General features: G+C 36.8%; 2 long non-coding RNA genes across 2 annotated transcripts; both read left to right on the top strand.

Moving 5' to 3' along the window:
* Positions 1–11,334: 11,334 nt before the first annotated feature.
* Positions 11,335–12,652, top strand: LOC131931025 (uncharacterized). The gene is made up of 3 exons (XR_009384215.1): positions 11,335–11,718; positions 12,107–12,257; positions 12,523–12,652. It is a non-coding gene; the product is annotated as an uncharacterized LOC131931025 (long non-coding RNA).
* Positions 12,653–16,130: 3,478 nt separating this feature from the next.
* LOC131931024 (uncharacterized) lies at positions 16,131–17,870 on the top strand. The gene is made up of 3 exons (XR_009384214.1): positions 16,131–16,269; positions 17,354–17,405; positions 17,706–17,870. It is a non-coding gene; the product is annotated as an uncharacterized LOC131931024 (long non-coding RNA).
* The last annotated feature ends 354 nt before the right edge of the window (positions 17,871–18,224 follow it).

Consider the following 18,224-nt stretch of genomic DNA (forward strand, 5'->3'; position numbering starts at 1 on the left):
GTTAAATGACCAAGGGTAGCAGTTAAATGACCAAGGGTAGCAGTTAAATGACCAAGTGTAGCAGTTAAATGACCAAGTGTAGCAGTTAAATGACCAAGTGTAGCAGTTAAATGACCAAGTGTAGCAGTTAAATGACCAAGTGTAGCAGTTAAATGACCAAGTGTATCAGTTAAATGACCAAGTGTAGCAGTTAAATGACTAAGTGTAGCAGTTAAATGACCAAGTGTTGCAGGTAAATGACCAAGTGTAGCAGTTAAATGACCAAGTATAGCAGTTGTTAGATGATCAAAATTTAACTAAAAAAAATTAGTTGGCTAATTAAATGCTTTATTAGCCTACTCTTTCTACATCTGGTTATATACCCTGTGTTGCATTCGTCTTCTCTATAATTTGACCTTCAACTAGGAATTTTTATCTTTTAAAGCGCTTTTTTTTTTATTCTGAGCTCGGTCAAAATCGATTGATCATTTGTATTACAATTAACTCAACAACAAAAAAAATTAACTATCAGCTAAAATTTAGATTAAAAAAAAAACATCACTTTCTAAATGCAAGTGTGTCGTCACTCTTTCTAAAAATAACATCTCACCCCCCCCCCTCCCCCCCCCCCCCGGTCACACGTTGTTACAAAAGTTTTAAACCCCGTCTCCCTTGGAGTGTCTCGACTCGTATGAAAAACCATTTTGTGTTTAATTTTGTGTATTTGGTTTACATGTTCCAATTCACTATCTGATGTATTTCTTTCTCTGTAATATCTAATGCAGTGCATCCCACTTGTCCAAACAACTACTCTGAGTCATCTCAAACTGTTGTTGGTTATTGACAATGGACACAACGAACAACACAACAAAACCAACGGACACTATGGTCGACAAACGTGTCAACGAGGTGCACCAAATGACCCCTGTGCTAACCTATGATGGAAGAATCGGCCTTGAAGAAATGGAGGAAATGCGCCGTAACCTCGATCCAAACGCCTTCTCCGCTCCGCTAAACCAAGGGGAGCTATCCAGACTGGATAAATTCAACTTAATTTTCTTGATTGCTTTCCCTTGTTTTTTCTTTTTCTTGGGTATCGTGTTGACATCCGTGTTAAAATAATAGAAACGTAATTTTAACACGATGTTGTTTACTTTATATATGTGTTATATATTCACTTGTATAAAGCTATAAAGTATAATAAATAAATTACATTTTCTAACTACTTTTCGTTTAATGTTTGACGAAAATCAAAGTGCTTGCTTAAGGGAGTAGGCCCTGGAAAAAAACTCCTTAATTAATAAGCCTTATTAATTTATTTGTATTTCTCTAAGTTAGCTTACTTAAAATGTACTTAAAATGTTTGCATGATTCAAGGACTCTTCTGAAAATATGAGTTCCATAACAACGGCCGCCATTTAAAAAAAACTTTTGTGCAGGTCTCCAAACTCAAAAACTAATATATATATATATATATATATATATATATATATATATATATATATATATATATATATATATATATATATATAATAGATTCATAGATCTTTCTTTTTCTAAATCTGATACACATATGGCTATTTTATTTTTAGAGAAAACCAAGAAATTTTTTTTTTTTTTTGAATGTTCAAAAATTTGGTATGTTGAGATACCATCAAATTTAGCATTGATTTTTATTAAGACATTGTTTTTTCCAGAGCCTTTCCCCTTTTATTTGTATCTGATTAAGGCCAGGAATTAGATCCGTAATTTATTTCGGATCGTGAGATGTATCTATGCATATAAATATATTGGTTAAGAGCTTTGTTAGAATAGTTTAAACTTAATCCGCAATATTTTTTTTTAAAAGTGGTGCATTGACCACAAGGGGTTTGACCAAATGGATGTTTGGCCATTGGTGATTTGACCACAGCGGGATTCGATCATACGTACTTGGTGTATAGAATTCTTCTGATATATTTTTAAAATAACAGCGATACTACTGGAACGTTAAAAAATTAACAAATTCCACATAGCAAGGAAGTGCATTGCATTGGCTGTTTGCAGAAAAACTTTGAAGCAGCAGTTGTTTGCTTTTGGAGTTGTCTCTCCTTGAAGAGTTGCCGTCCCCAGCTAACGAGCCTCATCTGCCCGAGGGTTTGAACTCGTGACTTTTCGAGTTCAGCAACCATGAGCTTTACCGACTCGACCACGCCGACCCGTGCAATGTAGTGAACAATGTGGTTTTTTCAAGTTAGGTCTGTATATGGACAGAAGCAGAAGACAACATTCCCGCCAGGTGTAGCAGAAGCAAGCCGCCCAGCTAAGAAGCGGCCACTGTATCTTTCCGGCAGAGGCGTAGCGACCCTTCCCGGCGCCCGGGGCGAACTTTCAATTTGGCGCCCCCCCCCCCCCGCTTATTTATATATATATATATATATATATATATATATATATATATATATATATATATATATATATATATATATATATATATATATATATATATATATATATATATATATATATATATATATATATGTGTGTGTGTGTGTGTGTGTGTATAATTATGTGTGTGTGATAGTGTGTTTATATATAAGCTTGTGTGTGGGTAAGAGTGTATTTGTGTGTGTAAGCGTGTGTGTAAGCGTGTATGCTACAGTCCGGACAAGGTTTAATAATTACATTGTATGATTTTCATTCCTTAAAACTTTACGACAATCTAATTCCCATTAAGATGCGTTTAACTTTTTTTGCGAAAGATTAGTAATGTCAGTTAAAAAAAATAAGCCTGATCTGTGTTAGAGGGTAGTTTGTAGCTAACGCTAATATGTTTAGACCAACCTTTTATGTTCTAGTTTTGAACGATCTCTGTTGTGATATGGTACATAGTTGGATTCGAAGTTTGTTAGAGTAAGGACACACAAGTGACATACAAGAAGAAGTTATCAGAAATATTTATTGTTCACATTGGAATACGACATGGGTATTTCGTTGATTGGTTGATGGTATGACAAAACAAGCTAGAGAAAACAAACTGGAATGGAATCCAACGGATGTTAACAGCTCGTAGTCTTGGATTTCGCAGATTTGCCCTGCCTTCTCGCACACAGTTTCTTCCAGGCATCTTTTCGGGGGGGCGAAGCCCCCCGGAAAATTTTTTACGCCCCCCCGAACGAAATGAAATTTATATAATTTATATATAGAAAATATATACTTTTAACAGTGTCCGCCCCCCCCGAAGAAAGTTTACCGCCTCCCCCCTCCCCCCGAAGACCAACCTTTTATGTTCTAGTTTTGAACGATCTCTGTTGTGATATGGTACATAGTTGGATTCGAAGTTTGTTAGAGTAAGGACACACAAGTGACATACAAGAAGAAGTTATCAGAAATATTTATTGTTCACATTGGAATACGACATGGGTATTTCGTTGATTGGTTGATGGTATGACAAAACAAGCTAGAGAAAACAAACTGGAATGGAATCCAACGGATGTTAACAGCTCGTAGTCTTGGATTTCGCAGATTTGCCCTGCCTTCTCGCACACAGTTTCTTCCAGGCATCTTTTCGGGGGGGCGAAGCCCCCCCGGAAAATTTTTTACGCCCCCCCGAACGAAATGAAATTTATATAATTTATATATAGAAAATATATACTTTTAACAGTGTCCGCCCCCCCCCCCGAAGAAAGTTTACCGCCTCCCCCCTCCCCCCGAAGATTTCAAGTGCCCCCCCCCCCCCCCCCGGAGAAAAAAGTCTGGAAGAAACACTGATCAAAAGTATCTGATCTCTCACGTTGAAGTTGAGAGAATCGTAAGAATCTTACAAAGAACTAGTCGCGTCTTTTTTTTAACAAAACTGGCTATTGAAATTGTACATTACGCGTTAATACACTTGGTTTCTTTACTAAGTGTTAAGAGAGTTATCTACTCACCAATCCAGTACAAATACTTACGATTTTTGTTAGCGAAAAAAGCGCCCCCCCCCCCACCCCCACACACACTCATCACAACCATCTTGGACAAAGTTTGTAGAGCGGTTTTTAACGTAACTAACGTTTTAAAAAAAAATGTTACACAATTATACAATGCACAGTACAATTCGTTTCTTTCTGAGAGCTAAAGGTTGTTTACTCAGAATCCTGTGTAATTTTGCTATTTTATTTAGCCTAAAAGCGCCCCCCTGCACCATCTTGATAAAAGTCACTAACGTATTTTACAGTTCAACAATCGTACAATACGTTTTAATACAATTGGTTTCTTTTAATAGTGGTAACGTTTATCGACTCAACAATCTAGTGTAAATTCTTCCGTTTTAAGTCTCGAAAAAGCGCCCCCCCCCCCCCCCATCTAGGATAAGCTTCAAAGCGGTTTTGCCGGTCACTGTTTCTTAAGAGTATATGTTTTACATTAAGAAATCAAGATAGAAAACAGTTAAATCAGTATGTAAATGCGTGTAGCCATTACATTTCTTAACTTAGACAGTTTATAATTCAAAACTGCAGCATAAAATCAGCTTTAAAAAATTTTCCCACCCCTTTTGGCGCCCCCATAGGGTCGGCGCCCGGGGCGGCCGCCCCCCCCCCCCCGCCCCCCCCTAGCTACGCCTCTGCTTTCCGGCATCTATTCGGGAGGGCAAGCTTTTCAAATTTTTAACACCTGGGCCTCAATTAACCCTGGGGCGGCCTGGCCTTGCGGTAGAGAGCTAGACTACCAACCGGTAATTATCGGGTTCAAAATCAGTACACCCAGCCCTGAAGGGTACCTAACTCATTTTACATTTTATGGAAAGTAAAGACGGTTGGGCATAGTTCTGAACACTCTATATCTTCATATGCAGAAAAAAAAAAAAATATATATATATATATATATATATATATATATATATATATATATATATATATATATATATATATATATATATATATATATATATATATTATATCACAGAAACAAGTGAACTCTACTTCACTTGCCCCATAGACCATCAGGTTTGGAAGGGAAACTTTTTTTTCTTTAAAATTAACCGCAGCTGTTAAATTTATCAAATATCGAAATTTGACATTTAAAAAAAAACATACAACCGTAACCTTTTCCCGAGCCTTGACCTAAATCCTGATTATAAATACTAAAGCACACCCAACGTCATCATCTATGTAAACCAAAGACGTATCAGCAACGCGTTGCTTCGGTGTATTATCTACAATGTTTGAAAGAAATCGCCCCTTTAAAAATGTACACAAACGGATCTACAAAACCTTCAGATAGACAAGGCATAACAACATTAAAAATCAAAACAATTAAATTTAATTTTAAAAAAGTGAAAAAAAAATTGTAAATGGTTAAAATGGTTGTATTAATATTTGCTGCTTTAGTAGATGATGCGAAACTATCACGTGGACAGGGGAGGGGGGGGCGGCTTTCTTAATGAGGGATTAATTCATGGGGATTAGTCGGCTTTTTGGGCAGACGTGTGGCGATATGTTCAGTTAGGTCTCAAATTGAGCAACCTCGTTATTAAATGTTTCATTACAGACAGTTCTGTTTAAAATTAAATATAGACAGTGAGTTAATTACTAAAAAAAAGGTCAATTGTTTATTATACTCTCATTAAAACAGGTGAACTCTACTTCACCTGCTCCATGGACTGTCAGGTTCTAAATCGTTCTTTTAATCCTTTATTTTGTTAATATTATACTTTATTATATACTTAAATACTTAAATACAGACAGTTAGTAACGCGGACGCTCAGCTATATAGTCCTATACTTAAATATAAGCTACATCTGTATTTTAAATGTTATCATTCTTGCTCGTGGTACCAGCATCCATCACCACACTAAAAAAAACCTGGCATTTTGTCGGTCCATCTTTTTCTTTTACCGATCGAGTTTTTTTCCCTCTTTTGTTTAACACCGGCCCCTATCGCGTCGATGCATTAAGGGTAAGATAACTCCAGGCGAGCTTAGAAATAATATTGTTGCTTCCCTTTATCACCTAATGTCGCGGCAAACAAGGGAGAGTATCCGAGCACGGTGTGTCAGGCACGCATGCGCACTTCAGGAGCTGCGCGCGGCTTAATGCGAGCAAACACGACGTCTTTGAACGGTAAACCGCAGGTCGACCTACGCCATTTTTTGATGCACGCTTGCAACAATGCGACGCCTTTCCTTAAACAAACGGGGAAAAAAAATTAAAAACCCCGGGCACCTAACGTTTGAGTAACATTTTTTTTACATTAATGCAGCGGTTGAAGTTTCACTTGAGAAAAAAAAAATGTATTGTATTTTAATCGATTCCAAATTGGCAAGTTGGTTAATCTTCTAAACCGACATTGGCCAGTTCCCAGTTAGCCAGTGAGGTGATAAAATAGCGAGTAAGCTGCTAAAAATAAATGTTGAAATGGGAAGGATATTTTTCTCAAAGAAAAAAAAGGAAAAGCCAAGAACAAAGAAAGAATGAGGAGCGTAGGGTGGGGTGTTCTTTAACATTATTGGAGTAAGTCTATCAATTCTTTTCGTTAAAGGCAAAATGGTGTAGTTGAATGATAGTGCGGGTGACTGCAATCCAATCAAAGACCCCCCCCCCCCACACACACAAGCCCCTTTAACTTAGCCCCACCCCATAATCCTAACCTCCTCAGCCTGAGCCCAACACCATTAACTCCCACACCCCTAACCCACCCATACACAACACTTAAACCCACAACCCTAACCTCCACTACTTTAGCTCAATACTACCGCCCATCCCCTACACACACACACACACACACACAACGTTAACCCCACACCAGAACCCCCCTCGGAAAACCCCTGGCAAATAACCCTCACTACTAACCCCCACAAAACTAACCCCCACAACCTAAGCCCGATACCACTAGCCCCCACTCCAACCCCCCCCCCTCCATACTTAAATAGCCCCCGCCCCCCCCCCCCCACAACCCTACCCTCACACATAGCAGCCCCCACACATACACAACCCTAACCCACACACACCGTTAACCCCAACAACCCTAGATCCCACAAATCCCAACAACGCTACCACACACACACCACTAGCCCTCACATCACTAGACCCTACACCCCCCCCCACATCTTTAACCGCCCCCCCCCCAAACCCCACTTACACATACACCACCAACCCCATTAACTATATACCCCAACATTAACAACAACGCTATTCCCCCCCTCCTCCACATACCACTAACCCTTACATCACTACACCCCACACTTTTAACCCCCACAACACTACCCCCTCCCCTCCCCCCCCTCCCCCCCCCCCCACACTCCTCTCCCACAAACCTGTTAACGAACAAGTGACAACAAAACATCCAGCACGAGACCGGTCGAGTTTACCAATTAGCCGAGGAACGTGCGTGACAGATCACGTTTTGTCACGTTCCGTCCACGTGAGTTGGACCCAACGTGAGCGCTTGTAAAGACCGCCATGGTATCGTCAAATGTGACTGGACTCGCAACTTTATTCTAGTATCGATACTTAAAATCAGGATACTCATCTAAAAGGAAGTCGACAAATTTGGTGAAACAAATTAAGCTTCAAATAAATGCTAGGGTAGGATCTAAAATAAACGGGAACTGTGATGGGTCAAAAGACTGAAACATTTAAAGACAAAGACAATTAAACAATAATTGATTTAAAATACAATTAAATTTATATTTAATACGTATCTCCCATTAATCGCGGAAAATTTACTGTTTAAGCGTCCGGAGTGGGGGTAGAGAGGGGGTAGGGCAGGAGAGAGTGGCTGAATATTGTGGATGTATTTTAAAAGAGAAAGAATACTAAATGCGATTAAGACATGTGATACAGTTTATATTTTGGCATTTTCAAAAATAATACTATTTCAATCCATTTAATTAAGATTTCATTTTAATTCAGTAATTTAAAAATATTTTTTTCAAAATTATGTTGAATGTTCAGATTTGTCTCCATTTTTACTTTCTCGTATATACGAAGTATAGAGAAAGTATTGTAATCGTGCAAAAAAAAAATCGAGATTTTTACAGATCTCGACGTTTTACACCTCACTGATACGGAAAAACATAATTTTGCAATCTTGTCCGTATGTCTGTGTGTGTGTGTGTGTCTGTGTGACTGTGTGACTGTGTGTCCGTGTGTAAACACAATAACTTGAGTACCGTTACAGCTAGGTTGATGAAATTTCATATATAAGTATTTTATCAAAATCGTAGATCCGTCTCAACTTTTGAGCGATTTCCGATAACCGGAAGTGGTACTTTTTCTACTTTGAATTTTTCAAAAGCCTATAACTTGAGTACTATTTCAGATAGATAAATGAAATTTCACATGTAAGTAAAAGATCTAATTCTCTACATTATGTAAAATTTTGAGTAATTTCCGTTGACTGGAAGTAGTAATTTACGCTACTTCCGATTTCTCAAAAAACTAATGTAAATTTTAAAAGTACTAATAATATTGCACACTATTATGCGCTTTTTTATTTGGCGTTCACTTGGTGTGCAATTAATTTGTCTACGAGATTTTATTCTATTTTTAAAACTTTAAGTATTTAAAATGGATTAAAAATCATGTCTATAGCCCGAGTTCCCATCCCCTGTTATTTTATATAAGAATATTCGAGAAAGTTTAGGGGAGATCACTCCCGGTTTATTCCCAGTAGTAAAGGTGTTCAGTTACGTCCTTTTGGTCAGTTTTCTCTGTTCCTTACTTTCCTCCATCTTTAGTGTCTGTCCATTGTTGAACACGCCCATTATCTGACGAGTCTTCATGTCTTTTCTTTTACCTGCTTTTATTTTTTCGTTTGCCGGGCACAATTCCGGGTAGCGGAAATTTTTGCCAGACCTGAAGTCGTTTGGTTACCAATTTTCCAAAGTGGCAACTCTGTACGGCAACTCTGCCACCAACACGGAAACGATTTTTCAGCCCAGGCTCTAAAATTTGCATTTGGTTACATGCCACACAGTTTTCACTTGCTCGCGAACGACAATTCAGTTTACGTTACTCGGGCGAGTTGCGTCCCCTGCTCTATCCTTATTAAACAAATATTGAATCACCAAAGAGCCTTCAGTGAACTTTGCGACCTGTGTTTATTTTCCTAATTTTCCTTTCAAAACAAAAAGATGTATTGATGGGTGCTGAATTAATTTTTTTTTGTATTCGAATGAAAAAGTGTATATTTTTTTTAGATTCTAACATACAACAGAACAACATGCAGTAGCCTATATGTGTGGACTATCATATATGTGTGCATAGTGCTGACCACACTATCCCTTCATATGCCGTGGTCAATGAATCAGATGAAATCTACTACTTCATCTGCCCCATGTGTCTTAGGCTCGAACGGGATTAAGAAGAATATATATATATATATATATATATATATATATATATATATATATATATATATATATATATATATATATATAATATACGTGTAACAAAAAGCAACGTAAAGTCGTTTTATAACTTTTAAATCGTCAATATTGTTTAATTCGATTCAACTTTTTATTAATCAAGACCAAATTTAATCATCAAATCGTGTCCAATGTTTTTTTTTTCTCCATCTGATTTGGAAAACGTTTATTGTCAATGTGGGAACTCGTGTAAAATCTGGCGACCCGGCACATGAATGCAGATGGGAGATAACTCCACTGCAAATACAATCTGGTCCCAAAAAGTGTTTTAGCCAGGCAAGGGGCAGAACTCCTACCGCCAGGGGGTGTGGCCACTACGATCCCGAGTATTAGCATGAGTATGTGAACTTAGTTTTGTTAATTGCCCCGGTTTTTTTTAGATTCACTTGAAAAAAAACCAATGAATCATTTTTATTAATTTGTTTTTTAAATTCTTGTTAAGATAAGGCTGCGTTGTGTATATATATATATATATATATATATATATATATATATATATATATATATATATATATATATATATATATATATATATATAAACACACACACACACACACATATATATATATATATATATATATATATATATATATGTATATATATATATATATATATATATATATATGTTTATATATATATATATATATTTATATTAGCTGTGGACTTGCACTAAATATCAACAGTTAGCGAATCGTTCAGGCTATTGAACATAGAATTATCATTCCCCTTCCCCCTCCCCCCCCCCCCCCTCCCAACCAACCCAGCAAAAAATGTACATGCACATTACAATTTTAAAAGCCTACGAATTAGTACACATACTTGTGTATGGTGTGGTACACAATGTACACAGATTACAATCTTTAAAAAGTTTCGTAGGCCGACCAAGTTATCGTACATCGGATATTAGTTCTAATGATTAAGTAATCGAAATTGTTTTTTTTTTTTTTTTTTTTATTTTAGTGCTAACGGCACCGATCTAGATAACAGAGGCTAAGTAAATTTGAGCGGGCCGTGGAGGAAAATTTTTTGGGGACCCAATATATACACATATAGATCTATATACTAGCCGTCCCGGTCAGGCTCTGCACTGACCTCTGCAAAAAACCTATCTGTAAAGGACCATGACTTGTGTGTTTGGTAATCAGTTTTTGTTATTTCAATAATAATGTATTGTTATATATTTAAAGGAAAGCATTTATTTCCTTTTTTTTCGTGCATTATTATATAAAGTTTGTTATAGAAACGTTTTTTATGCAATAGTTTTACCGGGTCAATTATCGGCCTTAAACGTATGTGTCAGAATTCTGCTTCTGTTTGTGTTTTTAAACTTTTCATTAAACTCATTTTATTGACATAAGCGAACGCTTTTCCCAACTGAGTTAATGTAAACAATTTCTGAGCAGGAGGTGATGACAGCTGGTATGTATGCTAAAATGTTTGCACGTGTTTGATAATTTGAAAAAAATGAAATAAATTTGTGACTCAAATATTTAAACATTAAGCTGTAAAGTGAAATTTTCTGTAGTTTATAAAAGAAAATGTGGGGCCCCTAGAAATTGGGGCCCATGGGTGCTGCCCTCTCATCGTCCACTCCAGTGTCCACTCCTCTTTATCCACACTCCAGTGTCCACTCCCCTTTATCCACACTCCAGTGTCCACTCACCTTTATCCACACTCCAGTGTCCACTCCCCTTTATCCACACTCCAGTGTCCATTCCACTTTATCCACATTCCAGTGTCCACTCCCCTTTATCCACACCACAATGTCCAATCCACTTTATCCACACTCCAGTGTCCACTCCCCTTTATCCACACTCCAGTGTCCAATCCACTTTATCCACACTCCAGTGTCCACTCCCCTTTATCCACACTCCAGTGTCCACTCCACTTTATCCACACCCCACTGTCCACCCCACTTTATCCACACTCCACTTTATCCACACCAGTGTCCACTCCCACGTACCCAAACGCATCCAATGCCACGTCACCACACGAGAACCCGTATGTCCTCAAGCTGTTCACTGTGTGACTAATCAATACATTAAAATGTTTCAAACAAATTATTTTGCTTTTAGTTTGCGCCCGCCCATAAACTCCCTCATACTAGCGCAATTAATAATCTATTTAACCTATTTTTGAAAATAAATTGTAAAGAAATTTTGCAAGTATCTTTTTTCATATCTATGCAGAAATAATATATAAAACTAGGCACAATTTGTTTAACTTGAGTACCGTTTATGAATCTGTCTAGTATTTGTTTACTAAATTCTACAGAACACCAACAACCATGAAGATTTACGTTGCCGTTCTCATCTTATGTATCTGCGTGTCTGTTTTTGCTGATGAAGGTAAGTCTTGTCGGTCTGTATTTAGAGAAACTGAGATGTGAGTACTTTACTCAAGTGAATTATGACTTTTAATTCCATGTTTCCATATGTGTTAAATTGAATTAATACAAGTTAGTTTTAGGTAAGTTATGTTGTGAATATTTATTAAGTAACTGTTATAATCCAAAGTATTTATTTATATTTATTACTACTGTTAGAGATTTTCGCAATATCAGTAATATAGAGAAATTTAAAGACAACGAATGGTTTTTATAAACGGAAAGACAACACATATTTAGCGTAATGCTTACTATTGTTTACGGCAGTGCCTATTAAAACTGATCACAATCTTTATGTAGTGTAAGCTGTGTCTTTTTGTGAAATCTTGGTTTTTACTTTTGTATTCAAGAAACTGAAGGTGGTGACTATGATGACCAGCCTTATGATGACGGTGAGAGCGTAGCCACGTGGTCGGAATGTGCCGAGTGCATGCGTGACGACGGTGATGTGAGGTGTGACTTCAGCAAATGTAAAAAGTAGGACACCACGACCGACACAAGGTACATAAAATACACGGTTTTGCTCTATAAATAATGTACTGACACGTTAAAACTTTAATGTGTTGCAACATGACATGCCAATAGAGTTTCTTCCAGGCATCTTCCCCCTCCCCCCCCCCGAACGAAATGAAATTAATATAATACTTTTAAGTGTCCGCCCCCCCCACCCCCCCCCCCCGAAGAAAGTCTACCCCCCCCCCCCTGGAAGAAACACTGATTTGCCAATGTTACTAGTATGTTTTTATCTCTGCTATTCTATCAACAGTTTTTCAGGTTTCCATAACATACCACACTAACTTCTCAAACAGACGATGAATCCTATATCCAACATTTAAAGGCACGAAATTTCGAGAGTTATTTTCATTTGGAGGTGATAAAGTGATTAAAAAATTTATAACTGTATCCTATAGTTTGGAGTTTTCGTACCTGTATTGAAGGATTGTTGCACTATTAATAAAAGTAATCAAGTTTTTAAATTTTGCTTTCTTTATTTTCTCCGACGCGGCCAAAGGATCTCTCTCAAAATGATTATTCCATGCATGGAAATGGTGTTGCTGTCCTAATATAGTTTTCTCCCCATCAGTCAAGAACTAAAAAAAAATTATGACAATGTGTAAAAAGTGTTAACGTGTGGCATCAGAGAATATTTTTTTTTAATCACGTGATATGGACCACAGAATCTTAACTAAAATTATTATTAATTAATCTATGCACCGTTTGTTAATGTAAATCTTGCCATTAACGAATACTCAACAAAATAAACCGGGAGTGATCTCCCCTATACTTTCTCGAATATTCTTATATAAAACAACAGGGGATGGGAACTCGGGCTATAGACATGATTTTTAATCAATTTTAAATACTTAAAGTTTTAAAAATAGAATAAAATCTCGTAGACAAAAGAATTGCACACCAAGTGAACGCCAAATAAAAAGTGCATAATAGTGCGCAATATTATTAGTACTTTAAAAATTTACATTAGTTTTTTGAGAAATCGGAAGTAGCGTAAATTAGTACTTCCGGTCAACGGAAATTACTCAAAATTTAACAGAAGGTAGAAAATTAGATCTTTTACTTACATCTGAAATTTCATTTATCTATCTGAAATAGTACTCAAAGTAGAAAAAGTACCACTTCCGGTTATCCGAAATCGCTCAAAAGTTGATACGGATCTACGATTTTGATAAAATACTTATATATGATATTTCATTAACCTAGCTGTAACGATACTCAAGTAATCGTGTTTACACACAGACAGACACACAGACAGACAGACCGACAGACAGACACACAGACATACGGACAGAATTGCAAAGCCAAGTTTTTCAGAATGGATTACGCATAAAACCTCTTAATTTTGATAAATCTGGATTGATAATTTTTGCCCGATTAAAATAAGTCCTCTATGCTTCGGATGTGATGAAGGACTGAGGTGTAATACGGTGAAAATTGTTTAAATTTCAAGAGATTTTTTTGCACGATTACAATACTTTCTCTATACTTCGTATATACGAGAAAGTAAAAAGACGACGTTCAACATGTTGAAAATAAATTCCCCTTCGTGCGCAAAAAAAAAAAAAAAAAAAAAAAAAAAAAAAAAAAAAAGACACATAATAAACTGCAGGAATTCTCGATCGCGAATAAGGATATCTTTTTTTACGTCAACTGCCTTTGATTAAAAATAATAATTAGTAAACAGTACGTTCAGTGTATAAAATAAATAAAAGGCAGTATTTAAAATACCATTCCATTTTGCACTTGATCAATCTAATCTAATGATGTAATTAGATTCTACCCAACACAAAAAACAAAGTAATAAAAAGTAAAATTTTTCCCCTGAAGCTTTTTTAAAGGTTGAAGTAATTGTGTTTTCCTAAATTATCAAGTGACATAATGAATTACAACGGACTAAATATAAATAATTTTCAGGCACAATTAGAATTTTTGTTTAAAGCACATGCCGTCAATGAAAACTTTCATTTTAAAAAATGAAAATTGTTTTATAACACCTTCAATATTATTTTTTTGATCATCAATTAAGACCAATGAACTCTTTAGACATAATACACAATGGCGATGCTGTCTATTTTTTTTTTCTTCTCGGCGATCACAGAATTCAAAATTTCTCAAACCAGGCATCACACATACCATACTTGTCTCATCAAGGTAGCCCTCTAGATACCTTCAAGACGCGTTAGTATCCCTATTGTACCCCCACCTGGCAGACCAAGCGCTCATATCCCCCGCCATTATGAGACGCCTCTGTACAGCAGGGCTCAACGTCCAGCAGGTAATTTGGTAATTCAATGGGGTTCCTGGGAGTGATATAGACGTTGATTATAATGTAGGCCAGTCCGTCCTTCCACATCTGAACTGTCACACTTGCAGTATTTCAAACAACTGCTGCCTTGTAGTTTGTTCTTGGTTGGACAAAGGCTATGGAAGCAAATCCAAACAGAAAAGCAGGCTAAAAACAATGTCAATGGCCGCAAAGGTGCATAACCAGTTGACACGAATTCTTATCGTGTTGGTAGGATTCATTCGGACGCTAAAATTAAAAACGACGAAGAAGAAAGGAAAAAATATTAGGTGAGACGGACCCGTCTATGTTACTGTGGATGTTTTCTGAGTTGGAGGGGATGACAGCTAGTAGTTATGCTAAAATGTGTTCACGTGTATGATTTTTTTAAGATATAAGTTTGTGATTAAAAAATTAACATATTATGCTGTAAAGTGAAATTTTCTGTATTTTGTAAAGGATAATTAGAGCCCCTAAATATCGGGGTTCCAGGGTTTCTCCCTTCTTCTTAACCACTTTATTCACACTCCAGTGTCCTCACAATTTTATCCACAATCCAGTGCCCTCACAACTTTATCCACACTCCAGTGTCTTCTCCACTGTATCCAATCTTCACAGTTGCGTGCGCAGGTGGCAGAGGTGGACGGGGTACAGGCCCCTGACATCCACTCTAGCCCCGACACTTTAGAATCTATGCAGTGTCCACACCACAGTTTCAACTCCACTTTATCCACACCAGTGTCCACTCCCACGTACCCAAACGCATCTAATGCCACGTCACCACACGAGCTGTTCACTGTGTGGCTAATCAATACATTCAAATGTTTCAAACAAATTATTTTGTGGTTAGGCCCCTAGTGTGTTCCATCCCCTAACTTCCCTCATACACGCTCAATTAATTATCAATTTAACCCACTCTTGCTTACAATTGTTTCAAACAAATTGAAAAGAAACCATGCAAATTATCTGCTTTCATATCTATGCAGATATAAGGTATAAAACTAGGGACAATTTGTTTAGCTTGAGTACCGTTTGTGAATCTGTCTACTATTTGTTAACTCAATTCTACAGAACACCAACAACCATGAAAATCTACATTGCCGTTCTCATCTTATGTATCAGCGTGTCAGTATTTGCTGATGAAGGTAAGTCTTGCCGGTCTGTATTTAGAGAAACAAATGTAGAAATGAGTAGTTTATTATTCAAAACATATTATGACTTAATGTCCTTACCTTTTAAATGTATCTAATATACGTCAGCTGCAAATTAAAACTTTTATATTTAGTCATATTGTGATTACTTATTAAGTAAAAGTTATAACTTAAAGTATTTATTTATATCTATTATTATTGATCGAAATTTTAGCAATATGAAATGTATTTAGAAATTAAAAGACATCACATATGAATGGTATTTAGAAATTAAAAGACAACACATATTACCGTAATGCTTACTATTGTTTACGACACAGGGTCTATAAAAACGCTGTATCTGTCTGATCACTATCTTTATGTAGTATCAAATGTGCCTTTTTGTGAATTCGTGTTGTTACTTTTGTATCGAAGAAAACGAAGGGTGCGACTTTGGTGACAAGCATTATGATGAAGGTGAGACCATAGACATGGAGGCAACGTGTGCCACGTGCGTGTGTGACCAAGGTGATATGACTTGTGACTACAGCAAGTGTGGTGCCGACTCAGGAGCCACTGAGAGGTAAGTTTAGAATAGGTTAGAATAGTCTCGAACTTAGGGGAGAGTGCGTGTGTAAGTTGAGTTTACCCTAGCGTGTAGTTAACCCCCGTGTGTTATGTATTGTAATCCCAAGGTTGAATGTGGGAATAAAAGGGCGAGTGAACGAATGTGGGAGGTCAGCAGTTAAGTGATAGCGGTTATGGCGAGGGCGACCCTGTAACGTTGAACGTCAAACTAAATAAAAGTATACCATATATGTCACGAATCGTTGTTGTTGAGTTGAACCAAACGCGGACGTTTTTCTCTATAAAGTACTCTGTCATAAGTGTTTCATATGAATTAGAGCTCAAACATTTTCGTGACTTTGTCGTAAAATGGGATAGCTTGCTCGACACTATGAAAAGCCGCTTTTAGATTTTACCCCATGAGCAATGTTCTTCTCTAAGCTGCGCGGTCGAGCGGCCGCCCAATAGTCGTGATCTTGTCGTGCAGTCATTTTGTAAACTACGTAGTAGGCCCCCTATATACTTGTATGAGATTTTAGAACATCGCGGACACAAACTACACATTGCATACTAGCTTAATCACTTTAGAGTAAATATTGACATGAGTTAGAGCTCATCAGAGTCGGGCAACTAAGACGCCGGGATCCAAATACGTGTAGCTGCAATTAGCTCTCACATACAACCATGCCGTCCATGTTGCTATGTAGAATTTACATTTATATACCAGGTTCAGATTGTGTAATTAGCACCAGAGACGTAGCGAGGGGGGGGGTGGCGGGGGTGCGGACCGGGTGACACCATTTAGCAAAATATATAGAGATAAAACTTGAGGGGGTGTAAATCAAAAGTTTGAGGGGGGGTGCAATTCGAAAACATGAAAGTTTGTCACTACGCCTCTGGGGGGTGACACCGTTAAGTGCCTCACCCGACCTTGCTACGCCACTGCTTAGCACATATATATCGTGACGTTATTTTCTACGTATGCTGCTAGCCACAACATTGATAAACCTCCATATTGTTTTTTTTAAGTAACAGCAGCATCTTTTTGCATTAATTTATAACAGTTTCTGTTTCAATAATTTACAACTCTATATTTCTAGCTCGGATGGGTAACCGACACAATAACTTCATATGCCAAGGTTACAGAAACAGGTACGCTCTACTGCGATAAGGACAACCTAAACACATATTGCCATCAAAGTCATCAACAAACTCTTAACTTCTATATAATACACGACTTTTTATATCAAATACTACTCAATTATAATAATCCTCTAAAGCTAGTTATAATTAGTTTATACTATGTAAAAAAGATAGTTGATATGTTAGATAATGTATGAGTGTATAGAGACGATGTATATAATAATGTATTGACACGTTAGTGTTTTAATGTGTTACAACATGACATGCCAATGTTAGTAGTATCTGTGCTATTTTATCAATAATTTTCAGGTTTCCAGAACAACCACAATAACTTCTCAAACAGACGATGAATCCTAAATCTTATATTTAAAGTCACGAAATTTCGATAGTTATTTTTATTTGGATGTAATAAAGTGATCAAAAATGTATACATGTTTCCTATAGTTTGGAATTTTCGTTCCTGTATTGAACGATTGTTGCACTATTAATAAAAATTATCAAATTTTTTAATTTTGTTTTCTTCATATTCCCCTCCCCCACCCCGACGCGGCTTTAGGATCTCTCTCCAAAAGATTAATCAATGTATGGAAATGACGTCGTCCTAGTATAATAGATCTATACTAATTTTTCTCACCATCAGTCAAGTACTATGAAAAATTATGATGTTTACAATGTGTCGCAAAAGAGAAACATTTTTTTTTAAATTCACATGATATAGACAGCAGTATCTTGACAAAAATTATTATTAAGTAATCACTGCATAGTTTGTTAATGTAAATCTCGCCATTAAGGAATTAACAACACACAAATATCAAATTTTATAAGAAA

Source organism: Physella acuta, unplaced genomic scaffold, assembly GCF_028476545.2.
Source record: "Physella acuta isolate Inbredline_101_S28 unplaced genomic scaffold, ASM2847654v3 ptg001877l, whole genome shotgun sequence".
Classification (NCBI taxonomy): Eukaryota; Metazoa; Mollusca; class Gastropoda; family Physidae; genus Physella; species Physella acuta.